The sequence below is a fragment of the Antedon bifida genome, chromosome 5 (assembly GCF_963402885.1).
Source record: "Antedon bifida chromosome 5, ecAntBifi1.1, whole genome shotgun sequence".
NCBI classification, from domain to species: Eukaryota; Metazoa; Echinodermata; class Crinoidea; order Comatulida; family Antedonidae; genus Antedon; species Antedon bifida.
In genome coordinates, this window is record NC_136230.1 from 4,340,008 (window position 1) to 4,359,698 (window position 19,691).

At 30.6% G+C, this 19,691-nt stretch overlaps 1 protein-coding gene and 1 long non-coding RNA gene across 2 annotated transcripts in view; both read right to left on the minus strand.

Annotated features, from left to right (window-relative positions):
- The window catches only part of LOC144843165 (teneurin-3-like), a 122,017-nt gene extending 113,000 nt beyond the window's left edge, over positions 1–9,017 (minus strand). Inside the window, exon 1 of the mRNA XM_078699891.1 lies at positions 8,961–9,017. The gene's annotated coding sequence lies outside the window, so the exon portion shown is untranslated. The remainder of the gene's footprint in view (positions 1–8,960) is intronic.
- Positions 5,715–6,165, minus strand: LOC144843253 (uncharacterized). The gene is made up of 2 exons (XR_013612253.1): positions 5,970–6,165; positions 5,715–5,904 (listed from the first exon to the last, which is right to left on the minus strand). It is a non-coding gene; the product is annotated as an uncharacterized LOC144843253 (long non-coding RNA).
- Positions 9,018–19,691: the final 10,674 nt, after the last annotated feature.

Below are 19,691 nucleotides of genomic sequence, written 5' to 3' on the forward strand. Positions count from 1 at the left end.
TATGGATTGACAATATAAATGTTTTCAACTTAAATTTCAATATATAATTAGTATCTACTGTATAAAGAAATCCAATAAATTATATTGTGAAAACATTGGTTAGAATGCTTAGTTTGGTTTGTGTGCTGGAGAGAACACAGATCAATGACAAAACTGGAAAATACAAAGGAGCAGAACAGGCATGACATTTATTTACATTTAAAAGAAATTGACAAGATTCAAACCTTATCCTTATGAGTAGGAGGGGTGGGTTTCTGACTATGAGAAAAATCATAGTACAGTAGAACTGTTCAAGGAACATCTTCAGGACCTAACAAGGTGTCCTCGGGGTATCCTCTGAATAGGGGTTGGCCATATTATTGAAAAGTCTATTGCTCCTTCTTCATCACATAAGAAAGTACCACCTTAATATAATTAATTAGAAATCCAGCCAGACCCTGGGTTAAAAATTAAAAGTAAGCAAAACATTTACAACCAACCTACAGTACCACAAATGAGCAAGTCATGGCACAAGGAAGCAGTCTGGCATGTTAGTCTTAGTGTTACAACTGCCTTACCTTAGTGCCCAAGATGCTTTACTCTCATTGATTTCAGGTCCACATACATAACAAATTTCTAAGAGATGAGGATATCACCGTGTGCTAATTCATGGCAACAGTGTGTCTGGGTGTGTCTGGCTATGGGTCCAATTTTTCTTCGTTTCCAAAAATATACATATTTACATATACCTTTTTATAATAGCCTAGAGACCACATACAAATGTCTGATACACTTTACATGTAGCATGAAGTATAATGTCTACTTCTCTGGAAATAAATGTCAGCAAGCAGCAAAATTGATTTTAATTCATAAATTTTTGAAATGATATTCAGTAATAACAGGATGAAAGGAAAACCGCCTCATAATATGCATCTACAATATGACTGATAGATTGCCTCGCTGCGTTCAATCATTGATAAATTTATAATATTCCATGAATAAATATACAGCTTATTCAATACTTAAAACAGGCTAAATGGCATAGATAAAAATAGATTCTTGGAAAAACAAGAACATAATGAAAATAATATACTATCAAAATAAAATTAATATAGTTGCCATGGCTTGATTATATAATACTGCATTAACCTTCTGTTCAGCTGACCTATTTTCTGTATCAATTATTGTGGGTTGATATTGAATAATATGTTAGAATATAGATGCTAAAGGACCGTAAATATAGCATATTGTTTACTGAATATAGTAAGGGTGTGTGGCGCAGTGTGTTGGACGTTTGACAACTGATTGTAAGATTGAGGTTCGAATTCAACTCTCGCCGCATTGCTTGTATCCTTAGGCAAGATACTTTACTTATGTTTGCCTCTCTCCACCCATGTGTATAAATGGGAACCAGGTTTGATCAAGACATAACTTTGCGCTGATTACTAGCTGCATTATGGGAGTATGTTTCCATACATGTTTGATCAGGAAAAAATGACTGGGGTAATAATGTTCAGCGCTTAGAGGTTTCACAACATTAGGCGCTATATAGATCCAGGATATTATTATTGTTATTATAATCCCATGGGTATGAAAATTGGAAAAATTTAGAGGTTGGGATTATATTCAGATTGCAATTACAATGAAATTTACTTAAGTTTAGTGTCAGAATTTAGCCTAAATTAGAGGATGGGTTAACACTCAAGCATGAGATTATACTCAGCATATACGGTACTTGATATGCGCAAAATAATATCATTAGAATGAGAGATAACAAGAATGCAGTGAGAACGTAAACTAAACCCATGTTGAGGGGGAGTAGGGCTTTAAGTAGGGTTTAATGAATTCCCCATTTCCTGAAGCGTCCTTTTCAAAATAGAGAACACTAATAGCAGCATTGATGGTGAATATGCACTACTATTGCTATAAACTTAGACCTAAAACATGACGATTTTTTGCCCTTTTGTAGAAGAGTTGTGTTTAGATGGCAACATTTTTAAACCCTTTAAAAAACTGTAATAAAAAAAGTATAACAAAAACAATTGTTTGTTGTATTACAATTGTCATTTTTTCATATTAATAATACTTTATGATTCATCATACAAAATACTATTTAGAGAAATCTACAGAATATCATTTGTTGGAAAACACTTGCTCATAGACACATGCATTAAATTTCTCATCTGACACTCATTACATGCAAACACTATTACCATGCATTCAACTAATGATATTCCAACATGCAGAATATATTTATGATTCTTCGTCCGCGCTGCCCTAATGAAACGGGTCGTTAAAGCTCAAGCATTTATCTATGTTTCGCCATTGAATATCTATAGACTTGATATATTGGCCCATTGTCACGAGATCAAAGAATGCGAAAGGACTTTTCTATAAGTAATCTGTTCAACTGACGATTAGAGACAAAACGTGAAAATCTGTTAGCTGCTCCCGGAATGTCATAGACGTTTTTTAAATGTGTTTTAAAGCACTATCTACGTGGTTAGTGACCTGACAAAATATTAAAATTAATCGCTTCAGTTATTATGTTAATCAAAATATGGCATTTAGTGCATTATAGTTAATTTACAGTAATTATAAAGTATTATATGGCTTATATTCACTCAGTAAATTTAAATCAATTTTATGTCCAAAACATTAGATTGTTATTATTTATCAATTAATTTCTTAAAATGCTCTTATTCAATAAAGATTAATGACTAGTATTATAATCAATATTGTATATATTTTGTATTCTATATTTAAATTTGATAATACTGTAATATTAATTACAATAATGAATGTGGTGATGAGGATTATAAAGATAATTGAATGAGTTGAATATGATGTTGACAAGTATGATGATGATAATGATGATGATGTTGATAATGATGATGATGACGATGATGAGGATATTGACGAAGATGGAAATGATGATAATGGTGATAAAGATGATGATGATGAATATGATGATAATAATGGTGATAAAGATGATGATGATATTGATGAAGATGAATATGATAATAATGGTGATAAAGATGATTATGATATTGATGAAGATGAGTATGATAATAGTGATGGTGATAAAGATGATGATATTGATGAAGATAAATATGATGATAATAATGGTGATAAAGATGATGATATTGATGAAGATGAATATGATGATAATATTGGTGATAAAGATGATGATCATATTGATAAAGATGAATATGATAATAATGGCGATAAAAATGATTATGATATTGATGAAGATGAGTATGATAATAATAATGGCGATAAAAATGATTATGATATTGATGAAGATATATGATGATAATAATGGTGATAAGGATGATGAGGATTGATGAAGACAAATATGATAATGATAATGTTGATAAAAATGACAATAATGATTACAATGGTGATGATACTGCCATTCAAAATATTTTGCAGAATATTTACAGGTTTTAATTTTACAAAAAACATATACAGTAGTTTCTGATTGATTTTAGCTATACCCATTGAGGGCAGTATGCAAATAAAATAAATATTTGATTGATTTCTACAATAATGTGTAAAACTATTAATGACAGATATCAACTATGTTGTAATAATATAATATATTTTCTTAAACGCAAAAAAAACCGTTTTCTGACCCTAAACATGGATGTCCGGAACATTTGCATAAAGTATGCTGCGGCTGTGGTACTTAATTGAACGCAAAAACCCCTATTATTAGTTGATCAACATAACCTTCTCATAATTAAAGTCCTAACTATCTTAATTAGTAAATTTCATTTACTAAATATAATTAACTGTAATTAATTGCTTTTAATAAGCATTTTGACACCTTTTAATTAACACATCCCATTTGAAAGTAATTTAATTAAAATGGGTTATAAACATTTGTATTACACATTCATGTTGTTATCATGTTTAATCCTAATTAATTTTTCCAATTTCAAGCAACAGATAAAAAAAGAAATGTCACAATAACTACTAATTCTTGATTTTTTTTAAAAATAAAATCACAAATGCACAACTTACAAATGAAATATATAAATTAGTTTAAGTCTGAAAGAAACCTCAGAAGGTATATACAATAACATTCCATAATTTCTAAGTTCTACTCTTACAAAATGTATAATGTATCGATCGTTATAACACGTATATCTAAACGCGGAAACCGGTGTCATTATCAGCACATATCCCTTTACCTGTAGACTCGTACATTATGAAAATCTCATTTAGAAAGAATAATTTTTTTCATACGTCAATGTGCATATGTGTGAACAATTAGGAAAATGGACAGGTTGTTTAAGTGAAATAGTTTGAGCTCATTTTTTGAGAGAAAATTGCAAAAACATGAAAAATAGACAATTCAACTACTTATAGCAAGGTAGATTTTAACATAAACAGTTAAAATATAATATATACTATATTCCATGGGGGATGGATTTAAGGTGAGAAAAGAGGTGTTGTTGGGGAAGAGGGGAGAATGGGGAGTGGTTAAAGAATGCTTATGATCCACATTTATATTTTCAAAACCAACAATTTAAGGCAAACTGAGACTTCGGTCATTTTTTTTTTAGGTCAAATTTATCACCAACCGATTTATTGGCAAGAAAGAAAATAAAACATGACATCACTACAGTGTATGTTCAAAATATTATTTCAAACAATGCCAATTTCAATTCCGCCTACGACATAATATGGTAACCTATTTATCTGGAATTCTCTGTTGAAAATGGCTCCAAAACACAATAGAAATTGTCAGTGCAATTTGTATCTAAGTAGTCTATGATGAAAACTAAACTTTATTGGGTATATACTCAAATTGAATTGAATTCTTCTTATACTTCAAGTATTTTATACAAAAGGATGCTCATCAATAAATGAAAAAACAAATTATATATTTTCTTTTAATTTACTGAGTATACTGTATTTGAATTATAATGGTTTGGCTCACATTTTTCACTGTTTTTTTCATATTTACAGTAATATGATATGTAAATCATTTTTTACATCAAACTCTTGTATATGTTATATATTAAAACATTTTCGATCCTCAATCCAAATGATTTTTATCTTAAAAGAAAATATTCAAAATATTTATTTTATTTTCGAACACTACATCTGAAGCTAGAGTAAAAAGGACATGATTATATAAAAAAAAACAGTTGTGATAAACGTGTAGAACTTGCTTAAATATGTTATTCTTAATTGAACAATTAGGTAGGCTGCCCCGCTTAGAAATAAAACGCATAATGCTCAAGTATTTGTAATTTAGTTTCTGTCATACGTATGGTCGGTTATGATCGTTGATTTTCCCATTCTACATACTCCATCACCGCAGGCCGACTTTTAATAAGAATCTGTATAAAGGAGGGACTTGCACTGCCAATGCGGCTCAATTCAATAATAATTTAAAAGGACTCTTGAGTCACAAATGCTGATGTGCTGTATTTTCTGACATAGTTTAAAGTGTGATGATGACAGTATTGTCTGCCATTACGCAAGAAATACTTAGTAGATGCTCAATAAATCCATCAATGGTTTGTACATTGAGTACACACTGAATATTATACTGTACAATTTATCAATGAAAATATAATCCTTCTTTTATACTACAAAATATAACCATTCATTTTTTTTATATTTAAAATTGTATAGAATATTTTATAATCCTATCCATATTCATTTCATATTGTCATGTTTTTCGTAAATGTAATAAATGCATTTCAGAAATAACACTAAAGGTTGTTATGAATCAGTACCATTAGAACTCTCTCCCCACGACAATTTAACATTACAAAATAACCTTTTCGATTTGCATCCTCATTTTGGTAATCTTTCTCAACCTCTTTCTTATCCATTCTCCTAAAATCTAACACATACTCTTCCTCATTTTGGCTATCTTTCTCAACCTCTTTCTCATCCATCCTCCTCAAATCTAACACATCCTCATCCTCATTTGGTAATCTTTCTTAACCTCTTTGTCATCCAACCTCCTCAAATCTAACACATCCTCTTCCTCATTTTGGCTATCTTTCTCAACCTCTTTCTCATCCATCCTCCTCAAATCTAACACATATTTATCTCATTTTGGTCATCTTTCTTAACTATTTCTCAATCTCATTCATCCTCCTTTTTTCCCTCAATCTGTAACATATTCTGAATGATTAAAACCGGTAACTCTACTTGACCTCTTCGCACTTCAACATTTTGATAGATGGCACAAAGAAACACCTCCTCTGTCAACTACAACATTTAGATTTGAAACGATAAATAAATGAATAAAAATTAAGTTAAGAAAGTGTGCATTCTTTACATTTATCATGTAAATTGACTACAAATTAAGTTTTAAAATTACATTTAAAAATGTTAATTACCAACATTTTTCATGATTAATGGATGATTATAATTAGTTAAAGATATTTCAAGTTTAGTTTAGATGTTTTTGTGACCTAGCCTATTATTTGTGCCCATTATAAATGTAAAATATTGCATGGTCATCTGTACTGAATTGTTATTTTTAGAACAGAGATGTTTCACGACCTATCTAAGAAGTATTACAGTAATTTTTCACTATAAGTTTGGGTGAACATCTACAGAACACCTACCAGATGTTCTGTCTGTGTTCGCTCCAGCCCCATTTCAACAATCAGTTACGGTCATGATATAGGTTTACTACCTGAAAAACTGTCCAATGTTGTCAATAGATCCTCATATGGATGCACTGTAGGCTCAGCGGTTCCGGTTAAAGCTCACACTTGACAGAAAATTAGGGTTGCAAGGTTAAGACCCACCCTGGATGATTTCTCAAAATATTTGCCAATGCAGTTTATTGCAAAGCCTTTCTCTACCCAGGTATATAAGTAGGTAAAGGAGAAACGTGAAAGCTAATACATTGATAGCACCTGTAACATTATGAGACAACACCGCAGGGAGTTGAGTATGTATTGGTGGGCTTAACGCAACTACTGTACTATTTTTAGGAGGAAATATTAATTTGAAAATGAAAAATTGGAACAACATTGGAGCTACTGTAGAAACCATCATGTTGGGATACCACCACAATTAAAAGACTTTCCCAGTGAAATAAACAAGGGAAAATATAGGTTTTAATACTAGAGCCAATACTTTTTAAGGGACCACTTTAATTAGTTCTAATGTGCTGCCTACACAATGGTACAGGTCCCACAGAAATTGGAAACGAAACTAATATGATGAGCAAAACAGCAAACAATACAATTTAACTGGGTATATGTGATGCACTCATCACACACAACATTATTACTAAAACAGTCATGTTCGATATTATTCCTCATGGATCTCATATCTAATGTATTCCACTCACATATACAATATGGGAAGCAATTTCGTACAAAATGAATGAAATATGCTGAACACAACTGAATGAAATGATGGAAATGTGATTTTAAATTATACATGCCGTATAATTAAATAAATGTCTACTTAGTTCATTCTTAACTTTAATAGTTCATGCCCGAAATACTACAAATAGGTATATAATGTAGGCTAGTGCATGCCTGTGACACTAAGTTGAATCCACACCTCTTCTCTACAAACATCTTCTCCTCCTCTGTGATATCGATAAAGGTTTCTTGCAAACATTTTTGTATTGTAAATTCTGTAATTCTTTTTTATTTACTTTTTCTTAACTTTTACATCCCTAATCTAACTCAGCTGTCGTTTAAATTTCTTTAAGTAAACTAATTGTCTAATTACAGTACCTTGTTCTGCCTGTTACATTGTAGTACAGTGTTAGCAGTTATAGTAGCTTGCATTAATAAAACAGAAATATATCAAAAGCAGTAGCAAAACTAAATATACACAAAAGTTTTTGTGAAGAACAGTCAATGAAGAGATTAACCTCCCAATGAGTCAATTAAGCACCCTCCCAACACTCCACACAGGAATTGAACCAGTAACCTCAGAGCGACAAACCATGCCCCAACATGAGAATACCATTTTAAATAAGCACTGGTCCTGATTATGATTAACCCTCTCTCGAGATTCACACTGACCTCAATTCATTGTTTAGTTCAAGTAAATCGTCTTCAAGTTATTTTTTAAATTAAAAATCTGGACATTTAATGGAAATTAGACAAGACAAGCGAGTCTGCTTAGAAAAATGAAAAGTTTTCAGATAAAAACCACATTTAATAGTAGCCATCTTAAAGTATTTGTTTAAAAATTAAATCCATGTTTTGATACACAGCGGGCATTAGAGTGCACAAAAGAAACCCTAAGGTACAATACTGGAGCAAACCGTAACCTACCTAATTTGACTTGTTCTCAAATCAATTTCTGAATTCTATAATTGAATATGCCACTGTTTGATACATTCAATGAACTCTTCAGGTGTTCAAAAGCATTGAAACAGTGCATATGTTATGTTTAAGTATATAGACAAATACAATATCCAGATGAACTAGGTTTTATGTTTTACATACACTTCCTCTATCATGATACAATATCAGTACATAACCCATGTTGGTTTACACAGGGAGTTACAACTCGTTGGTTTTCTATGGGTGAACCTTAAGTGCTGAGTGTTGCTGAGGAGGAATCTAAAGTAGCCATGCAAAGAACTTTTCAGGTGTTTCAATGTGCATTATTGCTAAACTTTGTCCAGAGAGGTGTTGCACTAATTGCTAAAGTAGCTGACTAATTAGAGTTAGGTAATAAGCTAATTTGACTGGACACCAACTAGAAACCTTTACACCTTATAATATGATATATAAATTTACAGGCATAGAGTAAAATTACATATATACTGGAAATTTTCTACATATTGAAAATAAAATGAGGCGAAGTTGAGCAAATCTGTGAGAACGAGAAAAAGCAGCCCCAAACTTATAAATGTATATATGGGATCTAACCAGTGCATTCTGCAGATTGGATATGTATAATTATACAGTACATTTGCTTACCAATGACTTGGATATATATATAATTAAACTTTTACATACCAATGGCACATCTCAATCAGTCATTCATTCATTACGAATTCTCAGCATTTTAAAAAGCTATATAGAAAAAGGAACAAACAATTTTCTAAAAAGAGATATATATACACAAATTACAGTATTTCAAAGAAGCAGTAGCTGTTTGTGAACTCTACCTGATTATTATTTATTTATTCAAACAGCTACAGTGAGAATAGTAGAAATCTTAAATCATCAGGAATTCAATCAATTTAAATGTATATTTACGCATTACAAAATCAAATTACATGCAAATGTAATAGGTATACTTCAATGGCGCCTATACAGTTTATATAAAAGGTTTACGTTATGGATAAGGTAGGCTAGACTTTAGGCTAATTCTATTTATACTTATCAAAATGGATATAGAACATTTATCGGTAATGCAAAGAATTATGAATCAATATATGGTGATTTGTAGTAGAGACGTCTTAGATGTAGAAAACATTTAGATGCTTCCTGTGTATTATGCTTTAGTGAATGTTGAAATTACAGTTGTTCTTACAGTCTGTGACAAAATCATTCTTAGACAAAACTATCTTGATGGCATCCATCATTTACGACAAAATCAAAATCGGCTGAATGATTTTTGTTCAGTAGAAGAGATTATTTAGTGGGTTAAGTTCAGCTTCTGTAGGAGTTGGGTTCAGTTTACTTAGGTTCAGTTTACTTATGATTCTAAAGGAAAGGTGGATATATATGGCTTTTAAAAACTATAAAATGATACCAATTCAATCCTTACATCTCAAACATCAAATTGTTAGAACCAAAGAAGAGATACATGAAATGCTCTGTAATACCTCTAAATGTGGTAATAGATATTTTTTGAATGTGCTCTAATTGTAAAATAAAGAATTTTATTAATTGTGTGATTTTTTAATGTAATGTTATCCTATTATTGAATATCAAAGTTGTAAATGATACAATCATATGGAATAGATATTATGAATTATGTTTTTAAATTTACTGTTGAATCCATTGTCATCACATTATCGTGTTACTTAGTTTGGCGCCAGAATTTAGTACAAATTATATTAAGTCTGGTTCTCTCGGATTAATAACATTCATTGTTATCTTGTTTATTTGTTCTACTTCTTCTTTCTCTCTTTTTTATTAGGTACTCTAAATGATAATACTTTATTGCCAACAAATGTATCTATGAGGCACATACAGGAGATCTAATTGTACTGTCATTTCCTATACAATTTTATACATGGCTAAGATCACTGTATCTTCATAATTCAAACTTAAAGGGTGGCTCCGGCTTTAACATTTCTGCTTATTATAACATATAAACCTTAGCAACAACATTGATAACAACCCCAATTATTTTTCAGACAGTGTTGAAGCCGAATGTGACATTAATAATACTAATGAAAAGTTGAGTTACACGCACAAAAAAAAATATTGAAAAGGAACAAGAAAAAGCCAATCAACAAATGGGCAAGAGATTTATAGAAAATAAGAAACATATTATCATTCTTAATGATTTTGAATCTTTTTTTCCAATTTTTTAATGAATTAATTTCCAGCATATCACTGGGTGGTTCTGAGTTTCTGATTCCTGTCAAATTTATATTTCAATATTTAATCAATATTAAAAAGGATAAATGCATTGCCAGAAATGTATATGCCATAAGAGCTTTCAAATTAGGTGACTCGGGCATAAATATAATTGGTTTGGGTCATAATGTTACGACCTGTAAGTATGATCTATGTTGTACAGACCTCTAATTGATGACTATTATTCAAATCGTGACAGTTTCTAAATATAAATCACAAAAGAAAACAAGTATTCGCATGCTAATACAAATTACATTATCGCATGGCTAACAGGCCAACGAAGTTAACGCAGCAATCGCTTTAAATCGCAATGAATAACGCATAATTGTTGCATTTCAAATTAACAACGGAAGTTAGTTTTGAGAATTTCATGGGTGCAGCATTTAGCAATCTCATAGGATAGATTCTGACAGGTATAAACCGAGTCGTGGAAAATGTAATGAGCTGTAGAAAGCATTAAGTGCTTGGTACAAGCCCGTATCATTATTAAGAGTGTTGAGTCAAATTATGTCTACTAATATACCTATGTGATTTCATTTAAGCCAAATATAAAAATATATTTAAAAAACTTTTAAATGTGAAACCAGAAGAGAGTATAAACAGAAAGTTATGACAAAATATCACCAATGTGAATAACTATCGTGAAATTACATCTGCTATTTGCGCTTTTTCCCATGTACAATCATTCAAGAGACGCCTTAAAGAGAAACTACACAGTGTCTAGGTGACACAGTCTCAGACTATAACTGTTACACTCTATCACATACACTCTTCCTGTAGTTGTACATGGGTTGAGGCATGTTTTTTGGAGGTTTATATTTTGCTAGATATACTTAGTAATTGAATTATTCAACTTTTATCACGATTATATGAAAGAAGTTAACTTTCTGTAAATTTTCATTTTTTGCAGGTTTGAATTTATGTATTTGGAAATTACACTTACTGCTGAATGGTGGCTGAACAGATAAGCCTATCAGATCTTTTTAGCATTTTAAACATGTCAAATTTCTACCAATCTAATCCAAGACTGGAAGATTAAACACTAATACTAAAATTAAAAATGGAGTTTTAAAAATATTGTTTACATTTTGTTGAAGCTTGGTGATTAAGATTCCTGGCTATCGATCTCTGAATTTTTTCTAATGACAAAACAACACCTCTCTTAGTCTAAATAAATATAAGCAAATATAATTTTAGATTTAAAAATGTGCTTACTATACCTTCTTAATTAAAATCATGAACAAGATGTCCGATTCACTTGTGTACATCACATTTTGGAGTTTCTTGCAGAGAAATTGTTAGCAGAAAATATAGCATTATCTATGTAATAAAAAAATATTTCTTTAAATAGAATTGTTTTTAGTAAGCAATTATTATAACTTCTCTAAAACCTTGTCTACACTATCAAACTTTATGTAACAAAAAATGTGATGATGATTTCATATCACTACCATATGTGAGCATATCACTACCATATTTGAGCACATCACACTAAGTTTGACAGTGCAGACAGAGCTTTATGCACTACTTAAAAAATAATACCCTACAAAGACGTATGCAATTCTCTTTTTGTTAACACTAAAAACTAAAAGTTGTTTGTCTTATGGTTGCCCTGTTCCATTTCTTCTCAGCTCTTACTTTATGTATGAAATAGAAAAAAATAAATATCAATGATGTGACCAGAACGAGAAATAAACCTAGAAGACTCTACATTTACCACTGTTTTAGTTCATTTCAGCTCTATTTATACATTCTGTAAAACCTCATCTCAACATGTAGCCTCTCGTTTTGGTCTGCAATCTCAAAAAGAAGCCCATCTAGAAAAGAAGCCCATCCAAGAGTACTAAAAAAAGAAGCCACCCTTCTTTTCGAGGTTTTACAGTATTCAATTGAAATATTAGATCACTTGCTATGTACACCTAATATAACGATGTGCATCATTTGAAATCCAAAATATAAAATTACTCACACAATATCTGAACGTCTTGATACTGTTCTTCAATCGCAACACAATCACTTCTCAATATTCCTACAAGAAAAATGTAATTTGATGTAGCTGCTCTGTGGTATATCGTTGCATAATTATTATGTATCGCAATATGAATTTGACACAATAATAATCATAATTAAGAATTTGAGTCAAGTTTTTTCCCTTCTGGGGTTTACAATATTATATGTTGTCTTGCTACATAATTATGTTATACAATTTATAAAAAATATTATATTTTTTATTAACATTTTTTATATAGAATTTTTAGTTTTTTTATGATCCACTTGTGATTTGCATCATAATTTGCATAATGATTTTGCTTATTATTTGCATTATTATTTGCATTATTATTTGCATAATGATTTGCATAATGATTTGCATATTATTATTTGCATTTTTGTATTATTTGCAATTTTATTTTGACTTTTTTTCCATTACTATTTAATTTTTGCATATTTGAATTATTATTTTGCTTTTTATTTTATTTTTTGTTTGTTTCTTGTTATTTTCTACTTATGTATTTTATAAATAAACTGAAATTGAAATACTATTCCTGTCAAATAGGCTGTAGGGGATTCCCCTACTTATACTGCAGTTATTGAAACCCAGACCACCTGATTGTGCAGGGGAGGTCCTACATAACCCATTTCTTTAGGCTAAATCAATAAAGTAATAAGTAATAACATCATTATATAATTTTAAAAACTGATATATTCAAAACTGTAATGCTGAATAAACATTAGTGTATTATAGCAGAGAAGATGGATATTATACATACTACATATTTTTCCAACCATAAATTTAATTTTGATAATGCTCTTTCCAAGGCTTCAAAGTTAAATATTAATCAAACAATATATATGTTTCTTTTTAATATAAATCCAAAGGCAAATTACTGAAAAAAATGACAATGCTGTGGGTATCAGTGGTTGGATCTCAATGGAGATACAAAAAAAAAGCGAAAAGCTAAATCAAAACGATAAAGTAAACAGCCAGAAAAGTTAGCAGAGCTTTTGGGCAACACTAGCCCTTCATTAGTGCAAGTTTCTTTTTAATATACATACAACTAGTTAGTTTAAGCTCAATGTATTTGGATTTTTTATTTGTTCTGCGTCCGAGTGATTTCTACTTCTAACTAGGGCCCGTGATAATAATGTTACTTTTTATTCATACTTTGCCATTTTTATGTCAAAATTTATGTTCGAGAATATAAAAAAAATAATAAAAAAATGAATTAAAAACAACAAAAAATGTTTGTTCAACTGCAGACCTTTTTTATGAAAAAATATGGTAGTAATAAAACTGAAGTATTAATTATCAAACCATTCTCCAAAGAAATTATCGTTACATAAACAACAATTACGCATAATATCCCGCGAGGACAGGTAAAATTATCTGTAAGTGTACAACTTACAGGTAGGAACAGGTTGCAAGTTAGTCATCTAATAGTTTGCAACAAGGGGCCTAGGAGAAAGACAGAAGTTGAAAAATGAATATAAAATATGCTGCGGGATAGGCTTTTCTTTCTGAATTCAGACATAAGGTATATAACCATAACCCCATGATAAAAATGTTTAAGGTCAAAATAAAACATCAAACTTGTTTGTACAAATTAATGCAACCAATATTTTCCTACAGGAGTTCATGAATCTGTATTAAAATTTAATGAAAATTTTAAGATAGAAGGTACATTTCAAAATGTCATATTATGCAACCAATTACTTGGTAGGTTTAGTCTATTGGAGGCCACTGTGTAAAGGCATGGGACAATATCGATCATCAAGTTGGCAAACTGAAAGTTATTAACGAGAACTTGCTATTACAATTATGTGCGGATGTCTAGCCACCTCAAATATGGAGAAATAGATAGACGGACCAGTACTTTCTCCTTGGCTGTAACGCCAATTTGGAAGATTTAGAAAATAAAAAGTGCAAGTAACCCAGTGACAAGGCTAATAGAAAATGAAATGGATTTAACTTTGAAAATCTTGCCCTGCATGGAAGGAAGGGGAGGGGGAGGGAGAGGGTCAGGTGTGGAATCTTTGACCAGATTAGATCAACTTTTATCCTGTCAAGTAGAAATAGGAGAAATGTAACCAACATACAATCCTGGAACTACAGTACATTAGTATCACCCTTGGCGCATTCCAGTAAACTTGTTTTGACCAAGAATTTAATTTTAAAAGATGTTTAAGTTTGTTTTAAGTTCCTTCATATGTAGCCTAAAAACTTGTTGATAAGAAGATGGGCTGGGATGGGCCGAATAAGAAAGTGAAAGTTACTCTACAAATCACTTAAATGAGGTTGATAAATTCATAATCATTCTCCATTAATATACATCATTTATTATTAATTTTGATTATATCTATAATTACCAATTTTCAAGCTTTAAAAATCTTGTCAACTTTAGGCAATCAATCAAATAAAATTAAACTGATTTTACATGGAGCTTCTGTGAGTCAACAACGGTGGGGTGGAGCAATATCTTGTCAACTGACTACAAATATGTTTCCAATTAAAGACTTTTGTTAAGCTATTTTCACATCTGTTCCATTTCACAAAACAATATAAAGAGTTGAAAAGCTTCATCTTTCATTCCATAAAATCAACAAATTCTGAATGCCACACAACAAAAATTAATGCTGTTTCAGATTAAATATAAAATAAAACTTAGAGAAATTAACCTACTTGATTATTATGAGTCAGATTAACTCTACACTTTACCTTTCTCTTTTCTAAAGAAAGTATAGTAAAATTTCCCGAAGCGCAAGATAGCCTCTAACTGCCATAATGTGAACTCGTATGTACTGAAATTGACACAGATTTTAGTATTTTGTTGGATATTGTCCAGTTGCTACAGAGAAACGATTTAATTTACTTTCAATTTACCGACATTATAACACACCTACGTATGATTAAGGATTACTGGACTAAGATAACCCTCATTATTCTGTAACTCCTGCTGGCTATGACATTTGTATACAATCTAACAGTTATCCATAATATTAGCATAGTGCATGCAAGAAGCTTTAGATGGCGCGCTTCAGGATTTACCATAGACAAGAGAGGAGGTGAAATAATTATTGCCATAACTTAACTAATATTACAATAAATTACTTAAAATAGATTACCAAAACCGTACCATACTTTACCAAAAATATATATATATAATAAAACTTACTCAGTTTTCTAATATTACAATAGATTACTGCTTCAAATAGATACATACTTTACTAAAAAATGTATAACAGTTTTAAAGATCAGTTTGATGTCAGTTATATAAACATTGAGTTTCTATACTGTTACTAAAAACAAGATAACAATGTTTATAGTATATAGTAGAACTCCAATGTGGTTCATGAGGCTATGAGTGTTAAGGGGCTGCCCGGATACTGGTGTCAACTGAAAGTTTCTTATTCTTATTCGGTAACAATTTGATGCTGATTATTTTAACAACTTTCAACACCGACATATAATGTTACTACCATCTTAACTTACTAATCACATCTAGGGCAAATTAAACATAATGATAGAAATACACATACTGCTTCCTAAAATTGTTCTTCTCGTCTAAAGACGGCTCTCTTTACAAATGACAAGGATTGGTATTGACATCCCACGAGAAGAGGCACAAGGGACATGGTCTCTCAGGAGATGGACAGGAAAGAGGGCGATGCTCGAGGGAATACGTATTCAAAACTTACAAACGTATTAATCAATATCATTTGAACACAAAATTAAGATAATATGAAGTGTCAAGAAATGTACCTAAAAGTCATTGGCCTTCATTGATTTAAAATTTTCTTTTAGTTTTGTCTTCTAATGAAATCTGATGTGAGGGGTGGGTCCAGGATTTTATAAACCAGGGAAGTGCTAACTAACATATAATATTAATAGTCTACGGTCAAAAATACATTTTAAAAAGTAGTACATAATTTCATTTTAGTGTGCACCCACAACACTACCCTTTTGTATGGTAAATTCAGATGTTTATTTTTTATAAAAATTTATTTAAACATTGAACAAATTAGAGTTAGGTTTAAGGTAAACAAGAGCAACATTTTCTAAAATTTAAAAGAGAAGAGGTAACAGGTTTGCTGATGGCCATGACATACCTGATAAAACGGTCATAATCTGAACATGTTTAGTCTAACCCATCCCCATTAATACTCCAATTATAAAAGTAAGGGACAAAGTTACCTACTTTAGTAAAGGTTTATCACTAGTTTTGCACTCCATTTAAAAAAAGCTTCTCTGTATCTCACTTATTCTATAAATAAATCAAGAGATAAATTGTAACTAAGAAATAAACTATAATGTATTAAATCATTCGTATTTATCTGGTTTTGTTTTCTCATTCATCATTCAGGTAATCATCGATCCATTAACTTTTATCCAATAAATGGATCATCTCTCCGTCAATCAATTCTTAGTTTTCTCTGCGGTCTAGGAGACAGAAATTACCGTTTAGACTCTGTATTTTATTTACTTCTTAATAGATACGGAACGAAACTAATCCTGATCACGATTTGTCTTCCATCATGAAATGTTACGGTAAATTATGTAGCTTTGAAAAGAAGGTAAAGTTCTTGACAGAATTATTGGCCACGTTGATAAGTATGAATGACATTTTCATGATGGTGACAAATTGGACGTGCCGTTTTACGGTAAATCTTAAGATTCAAAGAAATGTGACAGATAGTTAAATTGCGCCATTTAGTTAGAATAAATCAAACGCTTTCCTTTACAAATATCATTCATTTGCTTGAGCATTCTCGTAACAGTTTTTTTTTATACATTACCTCAAGTTAGCTTTTGCAGTGGTACTATTAAACAATTAGTAGAGCTTTCCCGGAGGCACTAAGAGATATTTATTGTCCTCTGATCTGTTTAAATTCTCTCTGAAAACAATAAAACATCAACAATTTTAGGTTAAAATTCATCAAAATGGAATATAGCTTTGCTATACTATTAGATAAATAGTGCCTTCAGATGAGCTGGAAAATGCAGTAATTGGTTTTTGGCTATAACAATGTCACATCCTAATAAAATACAACAAACTCAATATTAGGATATTTAGAATTTAAATTATACACATAAACCTGACAATCAATTGGAACCATATTTGAACTGAACTACGAATTTTTATATTACGTAAAGATAAATGCATTAAAACATCAAACTATTTTTTCAAACTGTTTTTATTACTTGCCGCAAATAAATGCTCATAAAATACAACAAACTCACAATCATTTTTATTTCTGTGTAACACATATTGTACATACATAAACTATAATATTTTATGAGGACATTCAAAAGCACACAAGTTTTTATGTGTTGTATTTTTATACCATGTGATATATTATATACTACATACGCATTTTATTGTCAAAAACTTCTTATAATGCTCAATAAAAAATAAAAGTTATAAATTAAAGAAGAAAAACATCAACACTTAACATCTGAACGCATATATTTTTTTTCCAATCTAACGGAACAATAATGTGAATAATAAAATATTTAATAAAGATTTTTTATGTGTGTTTGTAATATACTGCAAGTCCTACTTTCATTTTATATTAAGATTCTTATATTTAAATTTGTAATAATATTCTCAATAAATTATCTAAAATTATCATATTTGGCGTATTCGAATGGGTAACTTTTGTGCTCATCAGAAATGTCTCTAATGTTAATTTAATCAAACTTCTTACTTAACAGTCAAAACACTAACTAAATACTCAAACTAAATACTCAACAAGATAAAAACAGTGAATTCCCTAATCAAATAAAGCCAAATGACACCCTGGAAAAACGGCATTTAGCTATTAATCTTCTAGCCCAATGCATGAAAACAAGTACGGTTAACAAGGCCTGGTCTGGGCTGAAACTATTCATCTTTCTGATAAGTAATTTTTATCATTTTAAGATTTGACATTTGCAGGGAGATTCTTTCTGTAATGACTTCATATAACTTGATATAATCAAGGCTCTCGAGGCACTCCATATGTGATGAGCAATATAAAGATCAAATTAATCTTTCATTTTCATTTTTCAAATAGCCTTTAAATGTTACAGGAATGCCTTCCCATCAGCACTGCCACAAGCAGAAAGGCACCAAAGACAAATCTTCCCCCACAATCAATAAATATATACATGTATAACAAAGAGAGACACATCATGCATGCTCCATTACCGCTTTCAACTTTAGATTCTTATCCTGCCAAAAAATATCTGATATTCAATTAAATCTAGCTAGTTAAATCGCTCTTTTCTCAATTAGAAATAAATTACAGTCAATCTCCAGTATAGCTTATTCTGCATTCAAACGTAAAATTGACACCGGTTAAAAACCGATATATCCCTGATGCTTATTGGAGGAAAGTTACATCAAATATACCTATCGGTGGTATTTCAAAGGTACGTTGGAGTGGCAGCTGTTGTAACTCTGATATAATTCGGATCAGCTTAAGCGTGACGGTTAACTTTAGAGTGTGTCTGAACAAAGCTCCAAATAGGGTTTTTATTTGTAAATTTTTACATTTTCAGAGCAAAGTCTACTATAATTATGTGTATGTCAACTCAAATTTGAAGGAAAAATTAAGAAAACCTTCTACAGACCCCAGTTTGGCAAATGGTCCTTTTCATTTTGTGTTATGTCACTGTGCTTCAAAATCAGAAGAACTGACATGATCAATATTGGCATGTTAATTTAAAACTGAAAGCTACTGTGCGATAAAGTATTAAAAAAAAATATTCCAGATTTATTTAATCTTAAGGGAAAGAATTTGGTAACATGAATTCATTTTTTATATCAATATTTACATACATCATTTAAAGATGTCTGTGATTGATAATAAGAAATATTAAAACCGTATGATAAAAATAACTTTGATGAATCAGATTATGTGATGGAAACTGGACAGCTTACTGCCATTCTAAGATTTTTAAATGTTCTATTCCTAAGAGATGCATCTAAAAATTATACCACTAATTGTTTGTCTACATAATTTTTTATTTGGTTTGTCATTCTAAATGAAAAAAGTATGCAAAATGCAAATGTATTGAAACATATGCTTACCTTAAATGTAGAATCTCGGGTTCAATTCTTACACCAGTTACCAAAACTGTGACGCTGTCAAGTTTTCTATTGTTAGATCATG